The sequence below is a fragment of the Pteropus medius genome, unplaced genomic scaffold (assembly GCF_902729225.1).
Source record: "Pteropus medius unplaced genomic scaffold, Ma_sr-lr_union100, whole genome shotgun sequence".
In the NCBI taxonomy this organism is placed as follows: domain Eukaryota; kingdom Metazoa; phylum Chordata; class Mammalia; order Chiroptera; family Pteropodidae; genus Pteropus; species Pteropus medius.
In genome coordinates this window covers 6,919,942-6,932,426 of record NW_024349519.1, presented here as the reverse complement: position 1 = coordinate 6,932,426, position 12,485 = coordinate 6,919,942, and positions in this window count along the sequence as shown.

Here is a 12,485-nt window from a genome sequence, read left to right as displayed (position 1 = left end):
TTTGAACAATACATAATGCTATAAAAGTCTGGAGATTGGCAGAGGAGGGCTAGTTTGGTAATTTTTATTCTATTAAATCTTCAAGAATTTAGGCTCTTTTTGGATCACCAGTCTGCCATTTCTAAGGCATGGCCCTTGCCTTCAAGGTCCAAGAGCATTCCAGGCAGTAGAAAGGTTGAAGGGGCAAAGAAATGTCCAAAGGCATGGTCCAGCTGCTTTTAATGAAATTTCCTGAATCTACCAGATAATGAAATTTCAAATTCTTCCTAGGGAAGCTGGTAAATATAGTCTTTTTTCCTTAGAGGTCCATGTCCCCTAAAATGAAGTTCCAAGACAAGAGAACATCCTCTTACTTTTTAATCTTACTTTTTACTGCCTTACTCAACCCCAAAGTTGTCCTACATATAATCTTTTGTTTAGCCTTCAGTGTTTAGTTTTTTAACAAATTGTCAATTGAATTCATGTAAAATGTTAGATTTATGTATTGTCTTGAAAACATGACAGATTTGGCAACAGTGGGACATGTGTCTACATAGAAACAATTTGCCAGAGTTGAAAACAGCCTCCTTTTCTAAAGGAGATCAGCAGTGCGCAGGTAGTAAGGCTGCTATGACTCCACAGTCTCAACTACTAAAAGATTCCTGGCCCCTAGAGGCATTTATTGGTACTACTTCTGTTTTATGCACTACCACCAAGGTAATGGCTGCCCATTAATTTATACTTACACTTAAAGAAAGGCCACTATGTAAAGTTCTTGAGTTACTATAAGAAACTTTAAACACTGCAGCTGATGATAATTTATTTTTTGAACAGAACAAAAAGATTTAATCTTAACTTTTACTAAAAGATATTTAGATTGCTTCCAAATTTTTATTTAATATATTTTTTCACATATTTTTATATAGTATATGTATACATATATACATGTAAATATTCTTTATATATACTGTTATATCACACACCCACAGTATTTACCTCATATGCTGTGTCATTAAATCCAACTAGATAATCCATGTAAAGCATAGAGGAAAGTGTCTAAAACATATAGTAAATGCTAAATGAAGGATAATCCGAATGACCAGGTCTCAGAAATTATAGAAGCTATGATATCATTAGATAAATATAAAGAAATAATCATTTAATCTTTCCAAACTATGAATTTTTTCATAATTTAATACTTCCGAATTGAAATCTCACAATGATGATTGGACAGAGGCATTTTTAAAGTAGATGACCTTGTCTGAGCATGTGAGAACTTGGTCATGATGTCAATATTGTCCTCACTACAGTCAAGTAATGAGTGTGGTTGGTACCACACATGTTTGATTTAACTACATTTAAAATACCTTGATTATACTATGAATTGGTACTTATTTAAAAATTATTGTGTATGCAAAAAGATAAAAGCAGCAGCAGTACACAAATATTATATTAGTGAAATTAATAATCATAATCAAAGAAATAATTATAAGCACCAAAATTTGCTGAATGTGTATCAGCTGCTTAGAAGAAAATATGTGAGTCTAAAAAGTACTCCATCGATTACCCTCTTTATAGCCCAGAGAATCAAGAATACTAAGAACTGAATCAAAGAATGATTTACAAGAGGAATTCAGTCAAAAAGTATTTCACAAAATAAAGAGAATTTAGAAATACATTAGTCAATTTATATCACTTTATACTTTTATTTGCAAGAGTGAAATATGACAAATATATTTGTAAATACATCTAGAGGAACTCATTTACAAAATATAAAATTGTAAGTGAAAAGAAAGCATTATCTGTATAATTAAGTGGGTGTCACAGAGTAACTCATTAATATAAGTGGTTTTCCTCAGCTATAGAGAGAAGTGTTTATTTTTAAGCAGAAGAAATTAAATTAAGTAAACTCTAATATCTAGTGCCTTGACATTTTGCTTAGTAAACAAAAGATAATTTAAACTAATCCATGGGATTAGTTGGCTGAATGCCATTATTAGCTCAAATCCTGGGTTGCTGAAGTGAAAAGTTTGTCTTAAGAATAAGTCATCCCCCATGGTACTCTAAATGTTCTTGATGTAGGTACCATTTAAATTCCCAGAAATAGAAAAGTTAAACCAATACATCTGAGAATGAATTTCCAACATGTTCAATAAATATATGTGGAAGCTTTGTAAAATGTCTCATGAACAAATCTAAAATAACAAAAAAGATTTTGCATTTACTCTGAATTGTAACTTATATGATTCTTTGCTGTTAGACTAACTCTATTAATTGAATATATGGCTGATACTTATTTACTCAAAGACTAAGATTATTGCAGATCCTTAATCCTAAAACCAGGGCTGTGTCTACAATGACATCATCATTTGAAAGTCAACTTTAACTTCTATTCGAAATAAATTTTTTTTTATATTTTGTTCCAAATTCTTAAGCTAATTTAAATCACCAGATAATGCAAAACATATCTTGTTGTTTTTTTTTTCTTTGAAATGGCAAGTTTCAATAAATGACCTAGAAAACAAAGAGAAAGAATACATTTTAGAGCATTGCAAAAAAAACTTCTTATGAGACAAATTAACTAGATCGGTACTGGCCTTTAGAGCATTCTGAGATGATGGAAATGTGCTCTGTCCAAAATGGTACCCACTAGGCCTTGAGCACCTGAAATGTGGCCAGTGCAAGGAGAAATTGGATTTTATGTTTTATTTCATTTTAATAAATTTAACTTTAAATAGCTTCAAATGACTAGTGGCTACTATGTTGGATATCACAGCTCTAGGCTGTAGACTACCTCTTCTAACAGCCAAAGAGTCATTAATTATGTGGTAACCATAAGAAAGGGGAACAGTGAAAGTAATTGAAGCAACTCAGCTCCTCTGGGTCAGAATGAGTAAAGACATTGATTAAGTGACTCCAAAATGAACGAACCAGTTGGTGGTTTTACGTCTTACTTCTGGATGTTTTTGGTGTCATTCTGATAATGAATAATCCAGTCTCATTGTTTAATGTGATAAACTAGTCCACAAAAGTTATTATATTCACTTCTCAGTTTCTCAAACAAAATACGTTACTCACTTTAGACAGAGGTGTTTATAAGGTTACCACCATCAGCATGGTAAGTATAAGGCATGGAGATAATTGGACATGGGTTTCCAGGAGTTACTCTCAGATATTTGTTTACTATTATACATTTTTTGTTAACATAAAATAGAAAATACTTTTACAATTTGTACTTTATTATCCTTAAATATATTAAAATATACATATTTATTTGATTATAAAATTTTCATGTTTAAAAAATATCCAAGCCATTCCGCATAAAAATTAAAGTTAAAAAAAAGCTTATTTCATCACTGAGAAATAATCATAGCTAAATTTAAGTGATCCTAATTCCAGACATTTCTCTATTCATACAGAAACATAGATGTATAGATATATATATTGAGAGATCAAAATATATTATTAAAATGGAGCTGTACTTGCTTTACTATATTTTTTAAGAATTCTGAATAACTTATAATAATAATTATTTTTTGATTTCTAATAATAACTTATGTATCATTTTCAAAATTAATATATGCCATTTTATTTTAATTTAAAAGAAAAAAACTGAATTGAAACTAAATGAATTGTTAAAATTTTGATACTTGTTTCTTCATCAAAAAAGATAGCATGACTGACCTAAAATATCTTTCTAAACTAAATTTTAAAGGGTCATCAAATCTTAAAGGTGTTATGTCATTTTTTAAACTAAATATCTAAGTTGCAGACAGTAGTAACTGCCTAATATAAATATGTAGACATGAACATTCAAATTCATCATCCTACACCCTGCCTCCTATTTGCCCACATAACTAAACATTTGCTATACTGTTTATAGTTTTTGTGTGTTTGGTATTTTGTTTTTGTCATTCATTACTTTTGAAGGTTTATATCATTTACACACTCTTCTGTGACTATTTTGATTCCTGGTAAGCCAGTCAAACTTTATGTGCTTAACATCCAGCTCTCCAGGAACTGAAATGTGTTCCCCTAACACTCTTGTCTATCTTGGTTATCAGCAACTCTAGTCTTCCAGTTGCTCAGTCCAGGAAACTCGTTCCCCACGTCCAAACCATAAACAAATCCTGCTGGCTCTACCCCCTAAACATATCCAGAATTTGCCCGTCTTTCAGCACCTTCACCACCACCACTCTGGTGCAAGTCATCAGCAAACTCACCTGAATCTTTGCCACAGCCTCCTAACCAGTTTTGCCCTCGCTTTGCCCTTCTGCTACTCAGGCACTTCTCAACACAGCAGCTGGAATGATTCTTTTGTAAGAACTGTACAGACCGCCAACGCTTTGCGGGAAAATCTCCAAAGTCTTAACAATGTCTTACAAGGCCCTGAACAATCTTGTCCTGTTATTCATTTCATCTCATCCTCTACTACTTCACTCCAGCTACACTGGCCTCCTCAAATGTTCTGGGCATGCTCCTGACTCATGGTTTTTAATTTTTTATTTTTATTATGGTGACATTATTTAATGAAATCCAGTAAGTTTCAGGTATACAATTCAACAGTAAGGCATATATTTATATATCCATATATATATATGGATATCCATATGTGTATATATATATGGATATATATTTATATACATTGCATTGTGTATTCACCTCCCATAGTTAGATTTCTTTCTATCACCACATATTTGACCCCTCTTACCTCATCTACCTCCTTCCTCCCCACTTCCTCTTACTGCCTGGTAACTACTAGTCTATTGTCCATGTCCATGAGTTTCTGTTTGTTTGTTCTGTTCGTTTGTTGCTTTTAGGTTTATATCCCACATATAAATGATGTCATATGGTTTTCAACTTTTTCTGTCTGGCTTATTTCGCTTAGCATGATTATCTCAAAGTCCGTCCATGTTGTTGCAAATGGCAATATTTCATTTCTTCTTATGGCTGAGTAATATCCATTGTATATATGTACCACAGTTTCTTTATCCAGTCATCTATCGTAAGATACTTCAGTTGCTTCCATGTCCTGGACACCATAAATAATGCTGTATGAACATCAGTGTGCAAATATCTTTTCAGATATGAGTTTTCAAGTCTTTGGGGTAAATACCCAGTAAAGGGATTGCTGAATCCTATGGTAGATTAAGGCTCAGATTTTTGAGGAACCTCCATGCTGTTTCCATAATGGCTGTACCAATTTGCAGTCCCACCAGCAGTGTATGAGGGTTCCTTTTTCTCCACATCCTCTCCAACACTTACTACATATCTTGTTGATTATAGCTATTCCAACAGGTGTGAGATGGTATCTCATTGTAGTTTTGATTTGCATTTCCCTAATAGCTTGACTCATGGCTTTTATACTTGATGTTTCGTTTCCTCTGCCTACAATCACTTTGCTTCAAGACCTCTGCATGGCTCACTCCCTCTTACTATGCAGACTTTACTTAGATGTTACTTTCTCAGGTTGGCCTTTCCTGACCACTCTATTAAATTACAACCCTCCCTCCAAACTTTCTGTCCACCTTCCTTGATTTGTTTTTCTCCATAGCACTTATCATCATCTAATATATATGTTTTACTCATTTATTTTATTTGTTGTCTTCTTTACCCTCCTCCATTCGAATGTAAACTTTATAAGGGCAGGGAAATTTACTTGTTTGGTTTACTATTTTTATGAACAATAGCTGTCACATAGGTGCTCGATACTTGTTTAAAGAAAAAAAAGTGAGTGAATAATTGTTAACAATTTCTGTTTTTTTTGTCATTGGTTATTTATATCATTTGTTTATATAAATTCACTGATCGACACTGTAACCATTGCTTCTATGTTGCTGAGCTCTTTATTATAAATTCTGTTTTGGTATGGTTAGATTTTGTATTTGTTTTCTATTGTTGTGTAACAAATCACCTTGATTGCTTAACACAACACCTATTTATTAACTCAGAGTACTGTGGGTCAGAAGCATGATTAGGTTCTGTGACCACAGTATCACAGGCTGAAATAAAGTGTTGGACAGGCTGAATTTATATCAAGGGAACGCTGAGAAAAAAACCTGCTTCCAAGCAATTCTAATTGTTGGCAGAATTCATATCTGTACAGTCGTAGTACTTAGCTCCCTGTTTACTTGCTGAATGTTAGCTCAGGGCTGCTTGTAGAATTAGAGTCTGCTTTCCTTCTTTGCCACATGGCCCTTTCATCTTCAAGACAGCAACATTGCACCCAATCCTTCTCCTGATGCAGTTTCTGACTTTGTACTCTGTGACCAATTTAGGAAAATGCTCTGTTTTTAAAGGTTCATATGATTAGGTCTGGCCCACCTGGATAATCTCCTTATTTTAAGATCAACTGATATGGAACTTTAATTATGTCTGCAAAAGCTCTTCACAGTAGTACAAGATTGACATTTATTTGAATAACTAGGAGCAGGTGTATAGATAGCTGAAGCTGGGAATCAGGTAGAATGCTTCCGACCACAGGTTTCTATAATAAAGAAGATTCTTTTCTTCTCACGGGAAGGGGTTGGAAAATCTGTATTACTGAATTGCTGCAAGCTTGAGAAACTTGTCTCCTAACTGGGTAAACAACTATTGATTCACATTTTTTTTTTTTTCTATCAGAAAACTGTAGTCTTGTTTCCTGCTTGTAGGTATAGCACTACTTTTTTTCTACCAATTCCTTAATCATCTTCTGATTTACTGGGTTTAATCATTTAGTCACTGGGTTTTCTTTTAAGAAGGGATCATGAGGGCTATATTCTCTGAGTTTTTTATTATATTTGAAAAATGCTTCCTTATTAAATGGAAAAATGGCTAGACATAATATTCTTTCCTTCAAGGCTTGGTAAACATGATCTTTTATATTCTGATACTGACTACTACTGCAAGGATGTTAGAGATCAGCCTGGTCTCCCTTTTTTGTTCTTCCCTGGCGTTTTTCACTTTCATGACTGAAAAAAAACTTTACCTTTGAGGTTCAATAACTTAGCCAGAACCCTCTTGATATTTTCATTTTTGTATAAATTTTTAAGAAAGAAATTCATCTCTTTTATCAAAGATTATTTTTATCATATCTTCAACTATATTTTATTTTAGAGTTTTTCTACTTTAAAAGCACCAATTCTCTTTCAGAAGCCTATTTGTCTTTTTTCTCTCTCTCTTGAGGGCCTATGACCTTTTCCTTAAATCATTAATTGAATCTTTCCTTTCTGTATTTTTTTTTTTCCTTCTCTCAAATTCATAATGAAGCCCTAGAGACTAGTGAGACCTGGTGATTTTTTTCTATATCTGATGGTGTGCAGCAATGGTAACTGTGGACTTCTGGCTTCAGTAGTTTTTATAAGTTTTCCTTCAGGCTGTCCACTTGTACTCTGAGTCCACTTCTTTTCAAGTTGTAAGAGTATAAGGAAAAGTTCTCAGAATTTTCCAGATTTCTTATACCACATTAGAGGGTGAGAGTGGGGAAATGTTTTGGAACTATACTAAGTCATAGGAGAACATTTTATTTCTCTCCCTTCTAATACATGTTAAAAAATGATATTAAATTGTTTCCTTTTCTTGTTTGGCTTCTGTTGGTGAGATATTTTTTTCTAATTTTTATGTTTTGTTTGTTTGCATCTTTGCTTTCTATTATATTTTTATCTTTATTATTATTGTGTATAATGCATGAAGAATAATCAAAACATAATTGTATAACTCATTGACTTATTACAATATGGATAATTTTTCCAAGAAACAAATGATTTTCAGTAACCAGAAGTACTCCTCCTCCTCATTTTGATTACTATCCCTTGCTCCTTCTTAAGGATAACCAGTATTTTGACTAACACAGTAATTCACCCTTGCCTGCTTTTAAACATTATATGAATGAAATAATAGGATATGTATATTTTTCTGCTTTCTTTCAGACAATATAACATTTCATAACAACATAACATTTGTGAAGTTATCCCGTTGCTGCATATAGATATAGTTTATTTATTTTACTCTACAATTTAGCCATTCTATTATTTATGGACAATGGAGTTGTTTCCATTTTTGCCTACCATAAATAATACAGCTGTGCATGTTATTGGACATGACCCTTGGACCATGTTTTCACAAATTTTTGTTTGTAAACTAATTTCAACTAGGAATTGAAAGAGCCACATGATATGCATATGCTTGGCTTCATAGACACTGCTAAATGGTTTTCCAAAATGGTTTTACCAATTTACACTTCTACCCACAATGTGAGAATCGCTCCACATACTTGCCATACTTAGAATTGCCAGTCTTTTTATTTCTAGCTACCTGGTGGATCTGTAGTGAACCCATTTGTAGGTTTACTTTTTATTTTCCTAATTACTAATAAAGTTGGACATTGTTCTAATTTATCTGTTGTCAGCTAGGCATCACGACCAAGATATTTTCTGTATCACAGAGAAGAAGCCAGAGATTATATTTCCAAGAATTTTTTGTCTGTTCAATTCTGGATTAAAGTCTGACATTGAGAGGCAATTCTAAGAAGGGAAAGAAAGGAAAGGTCATATTCTCCAGAGAACATTGTAGCCACACTAACAGGCAACAAGAGATTCTCAGTAGTGTCTTGATGAGCTCTTGAGTACCACTCACTTAACTGATATAGACTGAGAGATGGTGGGAGTGTCTCTGAGCTCTACTCTCCCTTCTCTTTAAATGTGCGTAGAAGCTTTTAATTCCCTCTACTAAAACTCTTCATATCCTAAATACATAATGTACATTCTATTTTCCTATCCAGAGCCCTGATGGTGTCAATACCTTTTCACATATGTATTGACCCTTGAGATCCTTCTGTGAAGTGCTTATTCAAGACTCTTGCCTTTTCTCCCATGCTGCATCATTTGTTTTTTTCATCTTGATTGGTAGAAGTCTTTTATATCATTTTGGCATTCAGTTATAGATGATATAAATACTTCTCCTACTTTGTAGCCTACTTTTTCACTCTCTCAAGTGGTATTTGGTATTTTTTTTTATTAAAAAATACTTAATTTTGAAGTAGTCAGTTTAGCAAATTATGATTAATATGTTTATTTTATTTTTAAAAAGTATTTTCTTCTAATAGTCTTGAAGATAGTCTATATTATCTTTGTTTTTTCATTTGCATTTATATCTGGAAATACTTTTTTCAATAAGGCATAAGGAAGTGGCCATTTTTTCCCCTCATGTAGCTATCTGATTCAACATTTTATCAAATATATCATTTTTCTATTTCTCTAAAGTGCTAAGTTTTGCATAAATCATGTGTCTATATCTATGCGTCTCTTTCTGGTTATCTGTTTTGTTGTTTTGGCCTATTTGTCCATTCTTCAGTCAACACCATTCTCTCTTAATTATTTGCCTTCATAACAAGCTTTAATATTCATTAAAGTAAGCCTTCCTACCTTTTCTTTTTCTCCTCTTCCTCCTTCTCCTCCTTCTCCATTTTTTGCCTTTACATATACATTTTACAATAAGATTGTCAATTTACATTTTAAAAAACTGTGTTTCTATTTGTTTTATTCTGTTTGGTTTGATTTAATTTCTTTCTTAGAGAGTGTGGTGTTAAATCTATACCCACTGCCACCAGAGCTATCTGTTTAACGCACAGATATAATTTCACTCTTCCAATATTAATTCCTAAAGTCACCATCAAGATTAAACTGAAATACTTAGACTATTAGAATGTGATATAAGACTATACATTGACTTGCTATTGCCTTCATTTCCAATGACAACGTTGGCCACACTCACCCATTACAGGACATTTTTGAACTCTTATTATATGCCAGTAATAGAGTTTGGGAACTACAAATTGAACTCATCCACTTCCTTTAAATATTAACCTAGATAGCAAGTTTATCCAGAAGTCTTTCCTGAGTCCTTCAAGCAGGGGTAAGGACTCTCTTCTCTGGGCTACAGACAATTGTACAAACCTCTATACTTACTGCCTATGTATTATTCTGTAGACATAAAATTATTTAGGCATTATTCTCATCTCCTTAATAAAAGGAGAGAGATATAATTTAATCATCTAAATAACAAGTACTTAGGGCAAATATCTCCACTTTAGAAATTATAATTATATGTGCATATATATTAATGTATTTAGAGGGAGAGAAATTTGGCATTTCAATCTGATATATTAGTTTCCACTATTTTTTGATATATCATATCTATAAACTTCTTTTGAAAATTATAAAGGAGACAAGGATACATTTTAGAGCAACATTATAAGCAGACGGGATTCTCTAGGGCTCTGCCTCAGGGCCTTGGCGATTTTGCACACCTCCACATAGGCCCCGTGGGCAACCCTGGCCATAGTCTAATCCAAATGTTGATGACAAGTCCTGTGACTCTTCTTTGGAGCATGGGGAGGTAAGCCTCTTGAGGAGTAGCCGTAAGGAGTTCCCAGTCTTATGGAAAACTACTGCAAAGTGGATTCCCATCCATCTCTGTAGTTTCAGTAGATCACTGGACTTTTCACTTCTCCTCACCAGGTGAGTATGGCTGTAGACTTTTACGTGTGTTTATAAACTGGGTGTGGTTTTGAGGCTTCTTCTAATGGCAGAGCAATCCTTCACCTTTGTCGACTGTCATCTGAAACATCTGGTGAGACTAGGGACAGGCGAGCTGGCACCAGGCTGATCTTACTTATCTTTTACATATATAGTGAACTGTACTGGCCAAATCTAGGGAAAGGTGGCAAGGCAACTTAACAATTAAGTAGTTCTACCTGTAGTCCTGCTACCACCACGCCGCTGCTTTGGGAATGCTTCGCTGCTTGATAGATTCTTCTTAAAACAGCAACTAGTTGGCAAATCCTGCAGCAAATTCTGCCACCAGCCAACAAAAATACTTATGACTCTGCTGTTAAAGACTGAAAACTCATGATAACATTAAAAACAAGGACCTGTGAGCTCCCTGAGAAAATAGAAGTAATGAAATAAAACAGCAATAAAATATGGTAGCCTATGTGTATTGTTTACTTGTAGGAAAAATCATGCTTCATATCTCCTTCACTGCACGGTTTCTGTTTCACAGACATGATATCTGTGCCAAGTTCTTTCCTGCCTCAGAGCATATAGCAGGCGGTGTTCCCTCTGCCTGCTCACCATCTCAGCCCTCACTCAATAATCACACACAATCATCACATGATTAACTCATTTTTATTCTTTAGTTCTCACTTTAAATATTATTTATTCAGAAAATCATTCTCTGAATCACTAATCAATATAATGCTCAATTCTCTAATGATACTTTATATTTTTCCTTCATCATATTTTCCAACATTTATAAATAAAAATAAAAGGGAGAGCTAGAGAACTAGATGACATATCATGATTATTCATGCTTATTTTTTTACTAGTAGGTGGGGTTGATGAGGACAAAAATCACACTTTTTTTTTTGTCATTACTTTATTTCCTCAGTTCATGCCATATAGAAGAACTTAATAAATATTTGTTGAATACAGAAAAAATAATGCCATGCTAAACTAGAAAAGTGAGCTACTGACCTCAGTTTATTTGGTGCTAATACTTAAGTGCTACATTTCCTCCAACTTTTAAACTTTACTTTTCCTGCTATATCTATTTAGAAACATAAAATTCCAAAAGTATTTGATAAAAAACATGTGGTGGAGTAGCATGGTGAGAAATGAGTTGGGGGTTTGATGGAGAAAAATGAGGTCATTGAAGAGAGATGGATAGGAAGGAAGGGTATGGTGATGTCATTATCACAACCTTGAAAGTAGAGCTCCCACAAGAAAATTTATGTAGGTGGAGCAGATGCAGGAAAAATGTGGAAATATTTTAAATGAGAATTTTTTTTTTCAATTAAGATGTCAATTTTCTAAAATTTTCATCTGGGTTAGTAAACACTGGTGTTCCTTTAGGATACTGGTCCCGTTTACTTGTTCTGCAATAAATATGCATGATCATTATGTGTGTGTGTGTGTGTGCGTGTGTGCGTGCGTGCGCACACGCGCACATGTATTTTTAAACTCATTTTTAGCTTCACTAGAGATAAAAAAAAAAGACGTAGGCAGACAACTAAAGTTGGTGATCTGCTCTCTTTATTTGGTTAATGTGGACTTTTTTATCGGTGAGGTGATGATCACGACTACCTAGATAGACTGCCTCTTGATGTCTACAGCCCAAACTTGAAAACTGATGTCTAATTCAGATCTGAGGGACAGACATAGGGATATCTTACAATTCCTTAGCTTATTACTTTGACATGAAACTAAAGGAAAACATATATTTTAAAAAACATTCTCCATTATCCATTAAAAAAGCCACTTTATGAACAGACAAAAAAAAAGTGTTTTAAATACCCCAGATTTTGTTTGGCATAATTAAGGAAATGGAAGCATCCCAGTGTAAGCAAAATAAAGAGTAAGAATAGAAAATGGAAAATCATTTTAGAAGAAGTTACAGAAATGTAGAATACTTGTGTGTATCTTTAAGGAAATGTACTTTTAAACTGTATTCTGAAAATTTTAAAG